We start from the raw sequence: 13,155 nt of genomic DNA, 5'->3' as shown, positions 1-13,155 counted from the left end.
TTTATTTCTATCATTTGACTCATGGGAATAACCAGAATTTCACCAAATATAAATGAGAGTCTGAAACACATTTACAAGACCCTGTGGCTTGGTTTCTAATTTCATTATCACTTTACTTAACAATGTTGCTTGGGCTGAACACTAGTCCAAAATTTCTTTCCTCACTCAGTCCTCAGATCCAGAAGCTCATCTAACTGAATTTATGCCTATGTTCCATAAAGTCACCAGAAAAGTTTATTAATTTACAATGCAAAGTATTTACACAGAGAGAGTTAATTTTTTTTTCTCTAGGTATCTACTTCAGAAATGAGCTAAGGACAGCAGTGGGTTAAATGACAATGGAGCCAGGAAATAAAAAGAATACTTTTAGGTTGAAACAGCTTGCTAAAATTTCCTCCTGTAATTATGGCACTGCAGAGTGATACCTAACCAGAAACCTAAATATTCCTGTCACAAGTCTGGGCACTATTTGGGGAAATACCAAAAAATTTTTACTTTATCAATCTCATTTTCCTGGATGCCATATGCACTGATGCCTTTCAGATTCTACATTTTCACCTCCCATTGCAACCCTCTCACAATATTTGGACAGCATCTGCATTGTGTTTCACATTCCATTTATCTTACTTCCTACGAAAAGGAAGCATCCATGTACGTAATGTACTAATTGCTATTAGTCCCAATTAGGTAAAGTTTGCCTCTTTTCCCACATTTTTGTTTATTTTCTAGCATTCATCTTATATTGGACTGCTCTCTATATTCAATTATTATAACAGTATATGGAAATAACACACCAGATTTCAAATTTGTATTTATAACATCAGTTGAATGGGTGCTATAGGCATAAACAACAGTAAAATGGTATTACAAAATCATAAAGGAACATTATATAGGATAAATATTCCTTTGTTTCTCATCCTATATGTGTGAATGAAAGAATTAACATAAGATGATATAATAATGGTAAGGGTCTTGGTACAGCAGTAAATGATGAGGTGCAATTGAACAAGCCTACCTTGTGGTCAATCATTACTGACGTGGGGTTTTAATTCCGAGAACATTCATTTTGTTCTAATTACAGCACTCACAAAGCTTTGACAGCATAGCAGGCAAGCACCCAGAAAGGAAAAAAACCATATTGTAATTAATATTAATAAAAATATTATAATTATTGTATACTATTAAACATTCTTAAATTTTAAAAGGACCCTGTGATCAACAAGTAGTGCTAAGTGAATATCCACATGGAAAAGAATGGAGTTTCATTCATATCTCACACCATAGACAAAAATTAATGCAAAATGGATCACAGTCTTAGATGTAAGAATTATATTTTCTTAGAAGAAAGCAAAGGAGTAAATCTTCATGACCTTGGATTAGCCAGTGGTTTCTAGATGTGACTCAAGAGTGCAAGTGATAAAAGAAAATTTAGATAAATTGAACTTCATAAATATTAAAAACATTGTGCTTCAGTGGACCATCAAGACAGCAAAAAGGCAACCTACAGAATAGGAGAAATTATTTGCAAATAATACATCTGGTAAAGGACTTCTATACAGAATATTAAAGAACTCTTGTAACTCAACAATAAAAAGATAAATAACCCAATTTAAAAATGAAGCCAGGTGTGGTCATTCACACCTGTAATCCCAGCACTTTGGAAGCCCAACATGGGATGATCGCTTGAGGCCACAAGCTTAAGACTATTCTGGGCAATATAGCAACACCTGGTCTCTATAAAAAAAAATTAAAAATCAGCATATGATGGCATATCCCTGTAGTCCCAGCTACTCAGCTGAGGCAGAAGGATGCCTTGAGCCCAGATCAAGGCTGCAGTGAACTGTGATTGTGCCACTGCACTCCAGCCTGGGTGACTAAGTGAGCTCTGTCTCTTGAAAGAGTGAAGGCTTTCAATAGACATCTTTTCAAACAAACAAGATACACAGATGTCCAATAAGCACATAAAACAACGTGAAATATCATTAGATATTAGGAAAATGCAAATCAAAACCACAATAAAATAACACTTCACACCCACTAGGATAGCTATGGTAAAAAGATGAGCAATGGCAAGTACTGCTAAGCTTGTGGAAAAACTGGAACTCTCATACATTTCTGATGGGGATGTACAATGGAGCAGCATTTTGATAACAGTTTGGCAGTTCCTCAAAAAGTTAAACAGAATTACCATAAAAGCCAGCACTTTCACTCCTACTGGACCCTATCATACTTATAACTTAGGAGAAATAAAAATATATGTTCATACAAATTCATATTAGCCCAAAAATGTACACTATCCAAAATGTGCATCAACTGTTAAGGTATGACCATGCAAGCATATATTATTCATTCAAAAAAATGAAGTATTGATACATACTACAGTATGAACCTTGAACACATGATGCTAGGAAAATAAGTCAGACACAAAAAGCCATGTTATATGACTCCCTCTATATGAAATGTCCAAAATAGGCAAACCCATAGAGATAGAAAATAGATTAGCTGTTTCCTGGATTGGGGGAGACAAGAGTCTGGAGTGACTCCTAATGGGTGTTGAATGTCTTTTAGGAGTGATGGAAATGTTCTGGGATTAATGATGATAGTTGCAGAGCTTTGAAGATAACAAAAAATACTGAGTTGTACTCTTCAAAATGGTGAATTTTATAGCATATGAGGTAAATATAAGAACTACAGTTATGATTCAGAAAGGCTGAGGACTTTATTAAGATTGGAGAGAGGTGGTGTAGTGCATTGATTAGGCCAACAGTTCTCAAAATGTGGTCTGTGAGTCAGCAGCATCAACATCACCTGAAAATTTGGTAGAGATGCACAGTCTCAGATTATGTCCCATCCACTGAGTCAAAACCCTGGGGTTGGGGATCAGGGATTTGCATTTTAACAAGCCCTGCAGGTGACTGATGATGAACATGTAGGTTTGAGAGCTACTGGGTTAGTTACAGCTTTAAAAGGCTAATTGCTTTACTACTCACCAGATCTGTAGCCTTTGGCAAGTTTCTTGATACTTCTGTGTCTCAAATTATTCATCTGGAAAAATGTTTCCTCACAGGGTTTTCTGTAAGGATTAAATGTTTCAGTACAGGTAACATGCTTAGGAGTGGGCTTGCCACTTAATGGGTACTCAAAGTGTTAGCCATTATTATGCAACAGTACTGAGCTAATATGAGAATCAAAGGCAGACCTTCAGACTCAATACAATGCCAACCACGTAAATGTAAGTATATTTTTTCTAGTATACACATTTTTTAAAAAAAGTTTAACAAAGAGAAATTCATTTTAATAGTACACTTGATTTATTCAGTGCATCAAAACTATAATTTCAACATGCAATAAATGTAAAACATCTAAAAATATATATATTCTCTTTTTTACACCAAGTCATCAAAATGAAGTGTATTTTATACTTAGAGTACTTCTCCATTTGGAATAGCCACATTTTACTAGCTTAATAGCCATACATGGCTATTATATCAGACAACACAGTTCTAATTCAAATACGGCCTTCCTTCCTTCCTTCCTTTCTTCCTTCCTTCCCTCCTTCCCTCCCTCTGTCCCTCCCTCCCTTCCTCCCTTTCTTCTTTCCTTCCTTCCCTCCTTCCTTTCTTTTTTATTATACTTTAAGTTCTGGGACATGTACAGGTTTGTTACATAGGTACACATGTGCCATGGTGGTTTGCTGCACCCTGCAAAGGACATGAACTCATTCATTTTTATGGCTGCATAGTATTTCATGGTATATATATGCCACATTTTCTTTATCCAGCACATCATCACTGGTCATTAAAGAAATGCAAACCAAAACCATATTGAAATACCTTCTCACGCCAGTTAGAATACCAATCATTAAAAAGTCAGGAAACAGATGCTGGAGAGGATGTGGAGAAATAGGAAAACTTTTATACTGGTGGTGGAGTGTAAATTAGTTCAACCATTGTGGAAGAAAGTGTGGTGATTCCTCAAGGATCTAGAACTAGAAATACTGTTTGACTCAGCAATCCCATTACTGGGTATATACCCAAAGGATCTTGATCCACCAATCTCATTATTGGGTATATACCCAAAGGATTATACATCATTCTAATATAAAGACACATGTACATGTACGTTTATTGTGGCACTATTCTAATAGCAAAGACTTGGAACCAACCCATGTATACGTATGTTTATTGCAGCACTATTCACAATAGCAGAGTCTTGGAACCAACCCAAATCCTCTCTTCTCTTTCTAAAGTTCCTGAACATTCAGAGATGTAGACTCTGCCTGAGGATTTCCAAAGAGTAGATGACCGGATGGGCCAGGTCATGAAGCATAATTTCCTAGTCATGTCCCATCCTAACAGGTGATGCTGGGTTCCAGATGAGTCTCCCATTGACTCACCTCCTCAGCTACGTATTGTTATAATAGAACTGGTAAACTGCCTGAAGAGAATTTTAATAGAGGAATGTATTAGATTTCAGGCTCTTATATGTTCTTCGCTGTTGTATCCATAGGGTCTAGAAAATGTGCCTGGCATATAGCAGGTACTGAACACACTTTTTTCAAATCATAAATAAACATTAACAGTGTTTTTCTAACTTAGCCTTTCATTTTCTAGTATTTTCAGATATCCAAAAACATAAAAAAATTTCTTTAATATTGTCATTCCTGGCCAGGCACAGTGCTCACGCCTGTAATCCCAGCACTTTGGGAGGCTGATGCAGGTGGATCACCTGAGGTCAAGAATTCGATACCAGCCTGGCTAACATGGTGAAACCTCGTCTCTACTAAAAATACAAAAAAAAAAAAAAAAAAAAAATAGCTGGGTGTGGTGGTGCATGCCTGTAGTACCAGCTACTCGGGGAGGCTGAGGAAGGAGAATCACTTGAACCCAGGAGGCAGAGGTTGCATGAGCCAAGACAGTGCCACTGCACTGCATGCAGCGGGTGACAGAGGGAGACTCCATCTCAAAAAAAAAAAAAAAATTGTTGCTCCTTCTCACAAGTAGATCCATCTTTGTCTTCTAACATTAAGCACCTAGTTATCTTTAAATATTTATCAAGCCCTTAGTAAAGATTGGGTTTCATGGAATATAAACCCACAATACAATTGCTGATATTTAGGGGTTTATTTTCTGTGACAGAGTATATATTTCATATATGTACAAACATCATACAAAGATCATGAGTGTAATTTTTTTAAAATGTTTATTACTGGTCTAAGAAAAAAATGAAAGCAAATATCCAGAGTTATATGATTTATTATTTTCCCTGCATTCTCAGTAGTAGTTACAGGACATATTTTTATGTTAAAGGCCCATGCTGCTGGAAGATGCTGACATTCTTAAAACTTATCACCTGAACAATCCAAAAGAGCACAATGAAACACCACTGATGTATGCGTGAATAGTTTCTCAAGGAGGCTAGCACCTCAAGTACGTTAGTTTCTTCACTGAGGTCCTAAGATTCTCACAGCAAGATGAAAGCAGTTTACTCAGAGTAAAAGACAAGGTTTTAATAAAGGCCCACAGGCCTCTCTGACTTCATCCCATTGGAGGGAAGTGGGTGTGGGAAAGAATACTCCTTCCTATTCCTCAAACACATCAAGTTTGCTCCATCATTCCTGCTATTCTCTGTAAGTTCATTCTGCCTGGGATGTTCCTTCCCCAGTACCAACTTGGCTAACTATTCTCACTGCCCTTGTCTTGCTCAAATGTCTCTCCTTCTCCAGGAGTTCTACCCTGATTGCATTATTAAACGCAGCCATCTGCCCCTATTCTGCCACATCCCCACTCAGGCCTGCCATATTCCTTAGCCTGCTTTCTACTCCCCTTCACACTTCCCATATTGAAGATATGGCATACTGTGTTCTTTACTCTTCCTCATGCTACAACATAAACTCCATAAGGGAAGATCTCTTCACTGTTTGGTTCACTGAGGTACCTTACCCTATAATAGTAGCTGGCAGACAGTAGACACTCCATAATAACTCTTTGAAGAAGGAATACAGGAATTAGTTCACTCATAGACCAAGCTCTTTAATATATCACTTTTCCTTTTCCATTTTAGTCTGCTCTAATATTAATATCAGCTGAGAGGTTTTGCAGTCTGAGAAGCTGAACTCTCCCAACCTGTTGGTTGGGCTTACTCAGTGAAGGATCTCGTCTCTGGAATTTATCCTTCTGGGCAGGCTGCCAGAAACTGAATTTGTCATCTTTGGGATATGATGCAAGATTTAGGGTTTTTTGTCATTCTGAGGGTGTGTTTCAATTTTGGCTGACTTTACTGTTTTGTCTGGGACTTTATTCTTGTGTTGAGTTTCATTTGTCTGAGTTGATCAAGCAATTTAGCAACTATTCTTCACAGAGCTATGGAACACTAGAAATCAGAGCTGAAAAACACCTCATGGTTGATCCAAACCATCCCCCTGCCATTAAGTCTTCTTGTTCACTACAATACATCCTCCATGGCTTTGTTCAGTTTTAAATGTCCTTAGAGATTCTTTTGGGCCCTCACTCAACTAACCTAATATTCCTGACAATTAACAAGAATTCCCAATGTTTTGTCTAAACTTTCCCTTTCTTATTTTCATTTTATTTCTCCTATTTACAGTCCAAGGTCAACCCTTTTTCTTTTGGAATTTTATACCTTTCAGAGAGGTGTGGGCTTACATTTCTGCTCTATTAGTTCTTTAACCAAATTACGTGTTCCTACCTTAATCTTTCTTCATTCTCTTTAATTTTGGTTTTGGTTATTGAATTCCTTCCAACTCGTCACCTTAGCTTGCAGTATGTATAGTTTCACTGTACACTCACCGAACAACTATCATAATGCTTTTCCTTCAGAAACCTTAAGACAAAACACTGCCATCTGCCATATATAATTGCAAATATGTTGAATTTGATGCCATAATCAACCTAGAGTATTTTTATTTTATTCATCAGAATATTAAATACGTTCAGTGAAATGCTGTTTAGTTAACTTGATTTTAAATTCTAATGTTAATTGTGTAATCTCAGACATCTCACTTAAGCCCTTTGTACTTTTGTTTTTGTATCTGCAAAAGGAGAGAACAATATCAGCTTCAGCCTCCTTTGCTGTAATCTTATGAAAATAAATATGTTATTCTAGGGCTAGAAAGAGATCTTTCATAGAGAAAAACACCTCACTTCCCAGCTTTCAGACAGAATCACACAGGATAAATTATTCTCAATATATGAACTTCCAATGATACTCTTTTCTGCTTACAGTAATTTATGCTAAATCAATCCATCTCCATTTGTATTAAAGGGCAAATTCTTAAAATTCAAAAATGCCATAAGCTGATTTTTGTAAAATACTAAATCACGGGATTAGATGAAGTGGTATTGTCAAATTGCTCTAAGAGTTTCTAAGTGTTCATGCTCACTTTCTGTAGCTGTATTTTACAGGCACTGGTCCAGGGACCCCACTTTGAGTAGCTCTGTGCTAGACAATTATATTTCTCATCTTCAGATTCAGATACTTTTTAAGATAACTCTTTCTCTTCTGATGATTAACATTAGACTTGATTTTACTTTTTAGTTTTTGTACTTCTATTCACAATCAACTTTAAAAGAAATAGAATAGCCAATTGATTATTCCTCCCAAAACATTTTACTACATATTTCTCATTTATTTATCATCACCTTTTTTCAAAGTGGGGCAATCCTTAATTTATATCATAAAATCAAATCTGAATGAAAAATACTTTTAAGAAAGAAGAAGAAGAAGAAAAACAATTCCATGGAGCTTACACCAGATCCCTGAGTTATAGAATGATCTCTTGGTCACAGCAATGCCAGCAGTTCCACTTTTCAAACTGTCACTAGTCTCTGGCAGCCTACGGTCAGGAATAGGCTGAGAGCAAGCAAACACATTCCAATCAAAAAGATGGCAAAATCACCCAGTGCTAATTCTACCCCACCTGGCAGTCTGCCATCAACTTGTACTCTTCGGATTTAAGACACAGATCATATGTCAGAAATAACTGAAGTAGCTAGTACGTAAATTGGTTATGGGATGCCATGTGCTTTCAACCAGCATCTTTTATAGTCTGGGTATGAGAAAAATTTTGAGTTTTAGCACTCTTTTCTGAAATAGGCTTCTCTTATTTTTAGTGGGCTTTAATTATGTTGAAAGGGAATTAAATAACAATATTTTTAAGTTTCATTTTTTCCAGGAAATTAAAAAAATAAAGTTAGTTGGAAAACATGAAATGGGAGGAAATATAAAATATGGTAAACTGAACAAATGTAATGCATAAGTTACACATCAGGCTTTTTATGATTTAAAAATTTCTTCCAAGAAAAAGAAAAAATGGAAATTTAAAGTCTTATGAGCTTGTTTCAAAAAATAGTAAAACTAAGTTGCATTTGGATCTAAGAACATGGATAAAGTCCCAACTCGTGGTCAAGGTACAACATGGTACCAGGGTAAATAATAGCACAGGATGATTGAGGGATTAGCAGAGAAGAAACTTTAAATGCAGAACATTTTATACTACTTTAAGGGATTTTTATAAAACTAAGGAAACATATGTATATGTGTGTATTAATAGCAGAGAAAATGCATTAAAACAATAGATCAGATGAAGTTTTTCTTTACACAATTTTGTAAGAGCAAGCACATGGTCAATGTGGATTAATTATTAATAAATTTAATAAAGTGAACAGATCATTAGCTCCTAAAGCTAGTTATTTTGTTTCTCAAATGTTTCAAATGTGCCAAATGTTTCATAAAAATAGTTATTATTAAAAATGATTTATGAAGCTAGAATGCCCAACTTTTATTTCTGTGTTAAAATCTAAGTGTTAAAAACCGTTAGCAGACAAACAGAATTTACAGTTCAGTTAGCAGTCACTGAATGTGAAAAGAGTTCTTAAAATGCTCCTCTTCAGAGCCATTCTTGTTCCCATAGAAACCAATGTGAGATCCTGGAAAACAAGGTAAGTTCTAAAATAATCACCATTATAAATACCCATTATATAAATGTAAATACAGGCAATTGAAATGATTTAGATGATTTTGAAATTGCATATCATTTCCCAAACCATAATGATTCCTTCAGAGTGGTTCTTGTCTGTCATATAAATACAGCATTTACAAAATTTTTAAAATTCTTATGATTTACCTGTGAGACCATAATCGCCTTTTCAAACAAGTCTTGGGCATGCAAATATCGATTTTTGAACAGGTAGTTTGGTCCAAGATGGGTCATTTTGGACTGGGCTTTTATGTTGTGGTAGATTAAGTACTTCTCATTATTAGCATTTAGATTTTAAATAACTGTATCTTTATTCATTACTAATTGTTCTACAATGAGATGTAAATATTTTAGAGAGTTATTTTACAATTATAATTTTTCACATTTTCACTTGTCCAATATGACAAGAGAGCCAAAAAACCTCCTTCTATTTGGGACTGTAATTCTTCCCAAAGTCCAGAATCAATCACTGGATACAGAGTACTCCTAATACTAATAAAGATATGTGTGAGTTGTTCGCAGGTATATATACACCTTCTACAAAGAGCTAAGCCCCATAAACCAAGCCATTAAATATATCACACACAAAAATCAACTCAAAGTGGATTAAAGGCTTAAATATAAGACAGGACACTGTAAAACTCCTAAAAGAAAACAGGGGGAAAGCTTCCTGATACTGTTCTAATTTCTTGAATATGATCCCAAAACCGAATTAGACAACTGGGACTGCATGAAATTCAAAAGCTTCTGCACAGCCAAGGAAACAACACAAGGAAAGGGCAACCTATGGAATGAGAAAAAATATCTGCAAACTATTTATCTGATAAGGGGTAAATATCAAACACACAGAAGAAACTTCTATAACACAAAAGCAAACAAAACAAAGCAAAACAAAAACCTAAATGTCCCAATTAAATAATTGGCAAATGATTGGAATAAACATTTATCCAAAGGAGACATACAAATTCCCAAAAGGTATATGAAAAAAATCCTCTACATCACTACTCATCAGGAAAATGTAAATCAAAACAACAACGAGATATTTTGTCATCCCTGTTAGAATGGCTATTATTTAAAAAGTAAGTGCTGGTAAGGTTGCGGAGAAATTGGAACCCTTGTGTGATGTTGATGGAAGTCTAAAAATAAATGGTGCAGCCTCTATGGAAAACAGTAGAGTTCCCTTAAAAAATTACAAATAGAACAATCATATGATTGAATTATCCCACTTCAGGGTATATATCCAAAGGAATTGAAATCAGGCTCTCAAAGAAATATCTGTACTTTCATGAATATGCAGTATTATTGTAGTATTATTTGCAAACAGAATGCCTATCAACTAATGAATGGAAAGAAAATGTAGTATATACACACAGTAGAACATTATTCAGCCTCAAAAAAGAAAATCCTGCTATATGCAATAGTACGGATGAATCTGGAGGACATTATGCTAAGTGAAATAAGCCAGTCACAGAAGGTCAAATAATGCATGATCTCACTTAAAAGAGGAATCCAAAATAGTCCAAGTCATAGAAACAGGGAATAGAATGGTAGTTGCCAGGGGTTAAAGGAGGGGGAAATAGGGAATTGCTATTTAATGGTTATAAAGCTACAGTTACACAAAATGAATAAGTTCCAGAGATCTGCTGTAAATAGGGTGCCTAGCGTTAACAATACTGTGTTGTGCACTTAAAAATGTAAGAGGGTAGATATTAAGTCTTCTTACCACAATGATAAAAATAACCCCAAACATGTATTACAATGGGGTTTAGAGCTAGCTGCAAGTATCCAGAATCTGTCTGCATTATTAGAGTCCACTTTTCTTAAAGATCCTCAAAATCTGTTTCAGGAGAATCCCTAATGAAACTTTTAGGGGAAAAAAATTTTGAGGCTGGGCATGGTAGCGTATGTTTGTAATCCCAGCACTTTGGGAGGACAAAGCAGGAGGATCACTTGAGCCTGAGAGTTCCAGACCAGCCTGGGCAACATAGTGAGAACCCATCTTTACAAAAAATTAGCTGGGCATGGTGGCCTGAACCTGCAGTCCCAGCTACCAGGGACGCTGATGAGGGAGGCTTACCTAAGCTCAGGAGGTCGAGGCTGCAGTGAACTATGATCACACCAGTGTACTCCAGCCTGTGCAACAGAGTGAGACACTGCTTAAAAAAAAATTTACTTGAGACGGAGAGAGATCCAAGATGGCTGATCACTAGCAGCTCGGAATTGTAGCTCCCAGTGAAAGCGCAAAGAACAAGAGGACGCCACACCTTCACATGAATTCTTGTTGCTCACGCACCAGGAGATTCCCAGCGGAGGAGCCTCACGGATCACCAGCATAACTCTTGTGACGGGCGAGGCGGTTTTGCCGGCGCCTCTGAGCGTCGGTTCTTGGTGCAGAGTCAGAAAAGCACCATCAATCTTAATGCTGCTGATTTAGTCGGTGCAGTGGGTTGCTCAGATTTCGGCGCTGAGAATCAATAAGTTGGACGTCCACTCAGAAACCCAATTACAAAGACGGTAATTATAAAGACCACAGATGGATAAATCTACAATGAAGGGAAGAAAACAGCCAAAAAAGGCTGAGAATACCCAAGATCAGAATGCCTCTCCCTCAGCAGGGGATCACAGTTCCTCATCAGCAAGGAAACAAGGCTTGATGGAGAACAAGTGTGTTCCAATTACAGAAGCAGGCTTCAAAATGTGGATAATAAGAAACTTCTGTGAATTAAAAGAACTTGTTCTAACCCAATCCAAAGAAACTAAGAACTCTGAAAAAAGGTTTGACGAAATGTTAACAAGAATACACAATTTAGAGAGGAAAGTAAGTGAATTGATGGAGTTGAAAAACACAATACGAGAACTACGTGAAGTATGCACAAGTTTTAACAGCTGAATCGATCAAGCAGAAGAAAGGATATCAGAGGTCGAAGACCAACTCAATGAAATAAAACAAGAAGACAAGATTAGAGACAAAAGGATAAAAAGGAATGAGCAAAGTCTTCAAGAAATATGGGACTATGTGAAAAGACCTAACCTAGGCTTGATAGGTGTACCTGAATGTGACAAAGAGAATGAATCCAAACTGGAAAATACGCTTCAGGATATTATTCAGGAAAATTTTCCCAGCCTAGTAAAGCAGGATAATATTCAACTCCAGGTAATACAGAGAACACCATAAAGATATTCCTCAAGAAGAGCAACTCCAAGGCACATAATCGTCAGATTCACCAGGGTTGAAATGAAGGAGAAAATACTAAGGGCAGCCAGAGAGAAAGGTCAGGTTACCCACAAAGGGAAGCCTGTCAGACTTACAGCAGATCTCTCAGCAGAAACCCTACAAGCCAGAAGAGAGTGGGGACCAATATTCAACATCCTTAAAGAAAAGAACTTTCAACCAAGAATTTCACATCCAGCCAAACTACGCTTCATAAGTGAAAGAAAAATAAAGTTTTTTGTGAACAAGCAAGCACTCAGAGATTTCATCACCACCAGGCCTGCTTTACAAGAGCTTCTGAAAGAGGCTCTACACATAGAAAGGAACAAACAGTATCAGCCTTTCTAAAAAGTACCAAAAAGAGCATCAATATAATGAAGAATTACATCAACTAATGGGCAAAATAGCCAGCTAATATTAAATGGCAGTATTAAACTCACATATATCATTATTAATCCTAAATTTAAATTGACTAAATCCCCCAATGCAAAGACAGACAGGCAATTTGGATAAAAACCTAAAACCCATCAGTATGCTGCATCCAGACCCATCTCACATTCAAGGATACACAAAGACTCAAAACAAGGGATGGAGAAAGATTTACCAACCAGAGAGCTAAAATAAATAAATAAAAAGCAGAAGTTACAATTTTTGCCTCTGATAAAATAGTTGTTAAAGCAGCAAAGATCAAAAGAAGCAAAGAAGAACATTATATAATGATAAAAGGATCAATGCAACAACAAGAAGAGCTAAAAATCCTAAATATATACGCACCCAATACAGGAATACCCAGACATACAAGACTAATAAAGAGACTTAGACTCCCACACAATAATAGTGGGAGACTTCAACATTAATATTAGACAGACCAATGAGACAGAAAATTAACAACGATATCCAGGACTTGGACTCAGATCTGGAACAAGTAAACGTAATTAACATTTAT

The sequence above is a fragment of the Saimiri boliviensis genome, chromosome 10 (genome assembly GCF_048565385.1).
Source record: "Saimiri boliviensis isolate mSaiBol1 chromosome 10, mSaiBol1.pri, whole genome shotgun sequence".
NCBI lineage: Eukaryota > Metazoa > Chordata > Mammalia > Primates > Cebidae > Saimiri > Saimiri boliviensis.
This window is presented reverse-complemented; position numbering follows the sequence as displayed.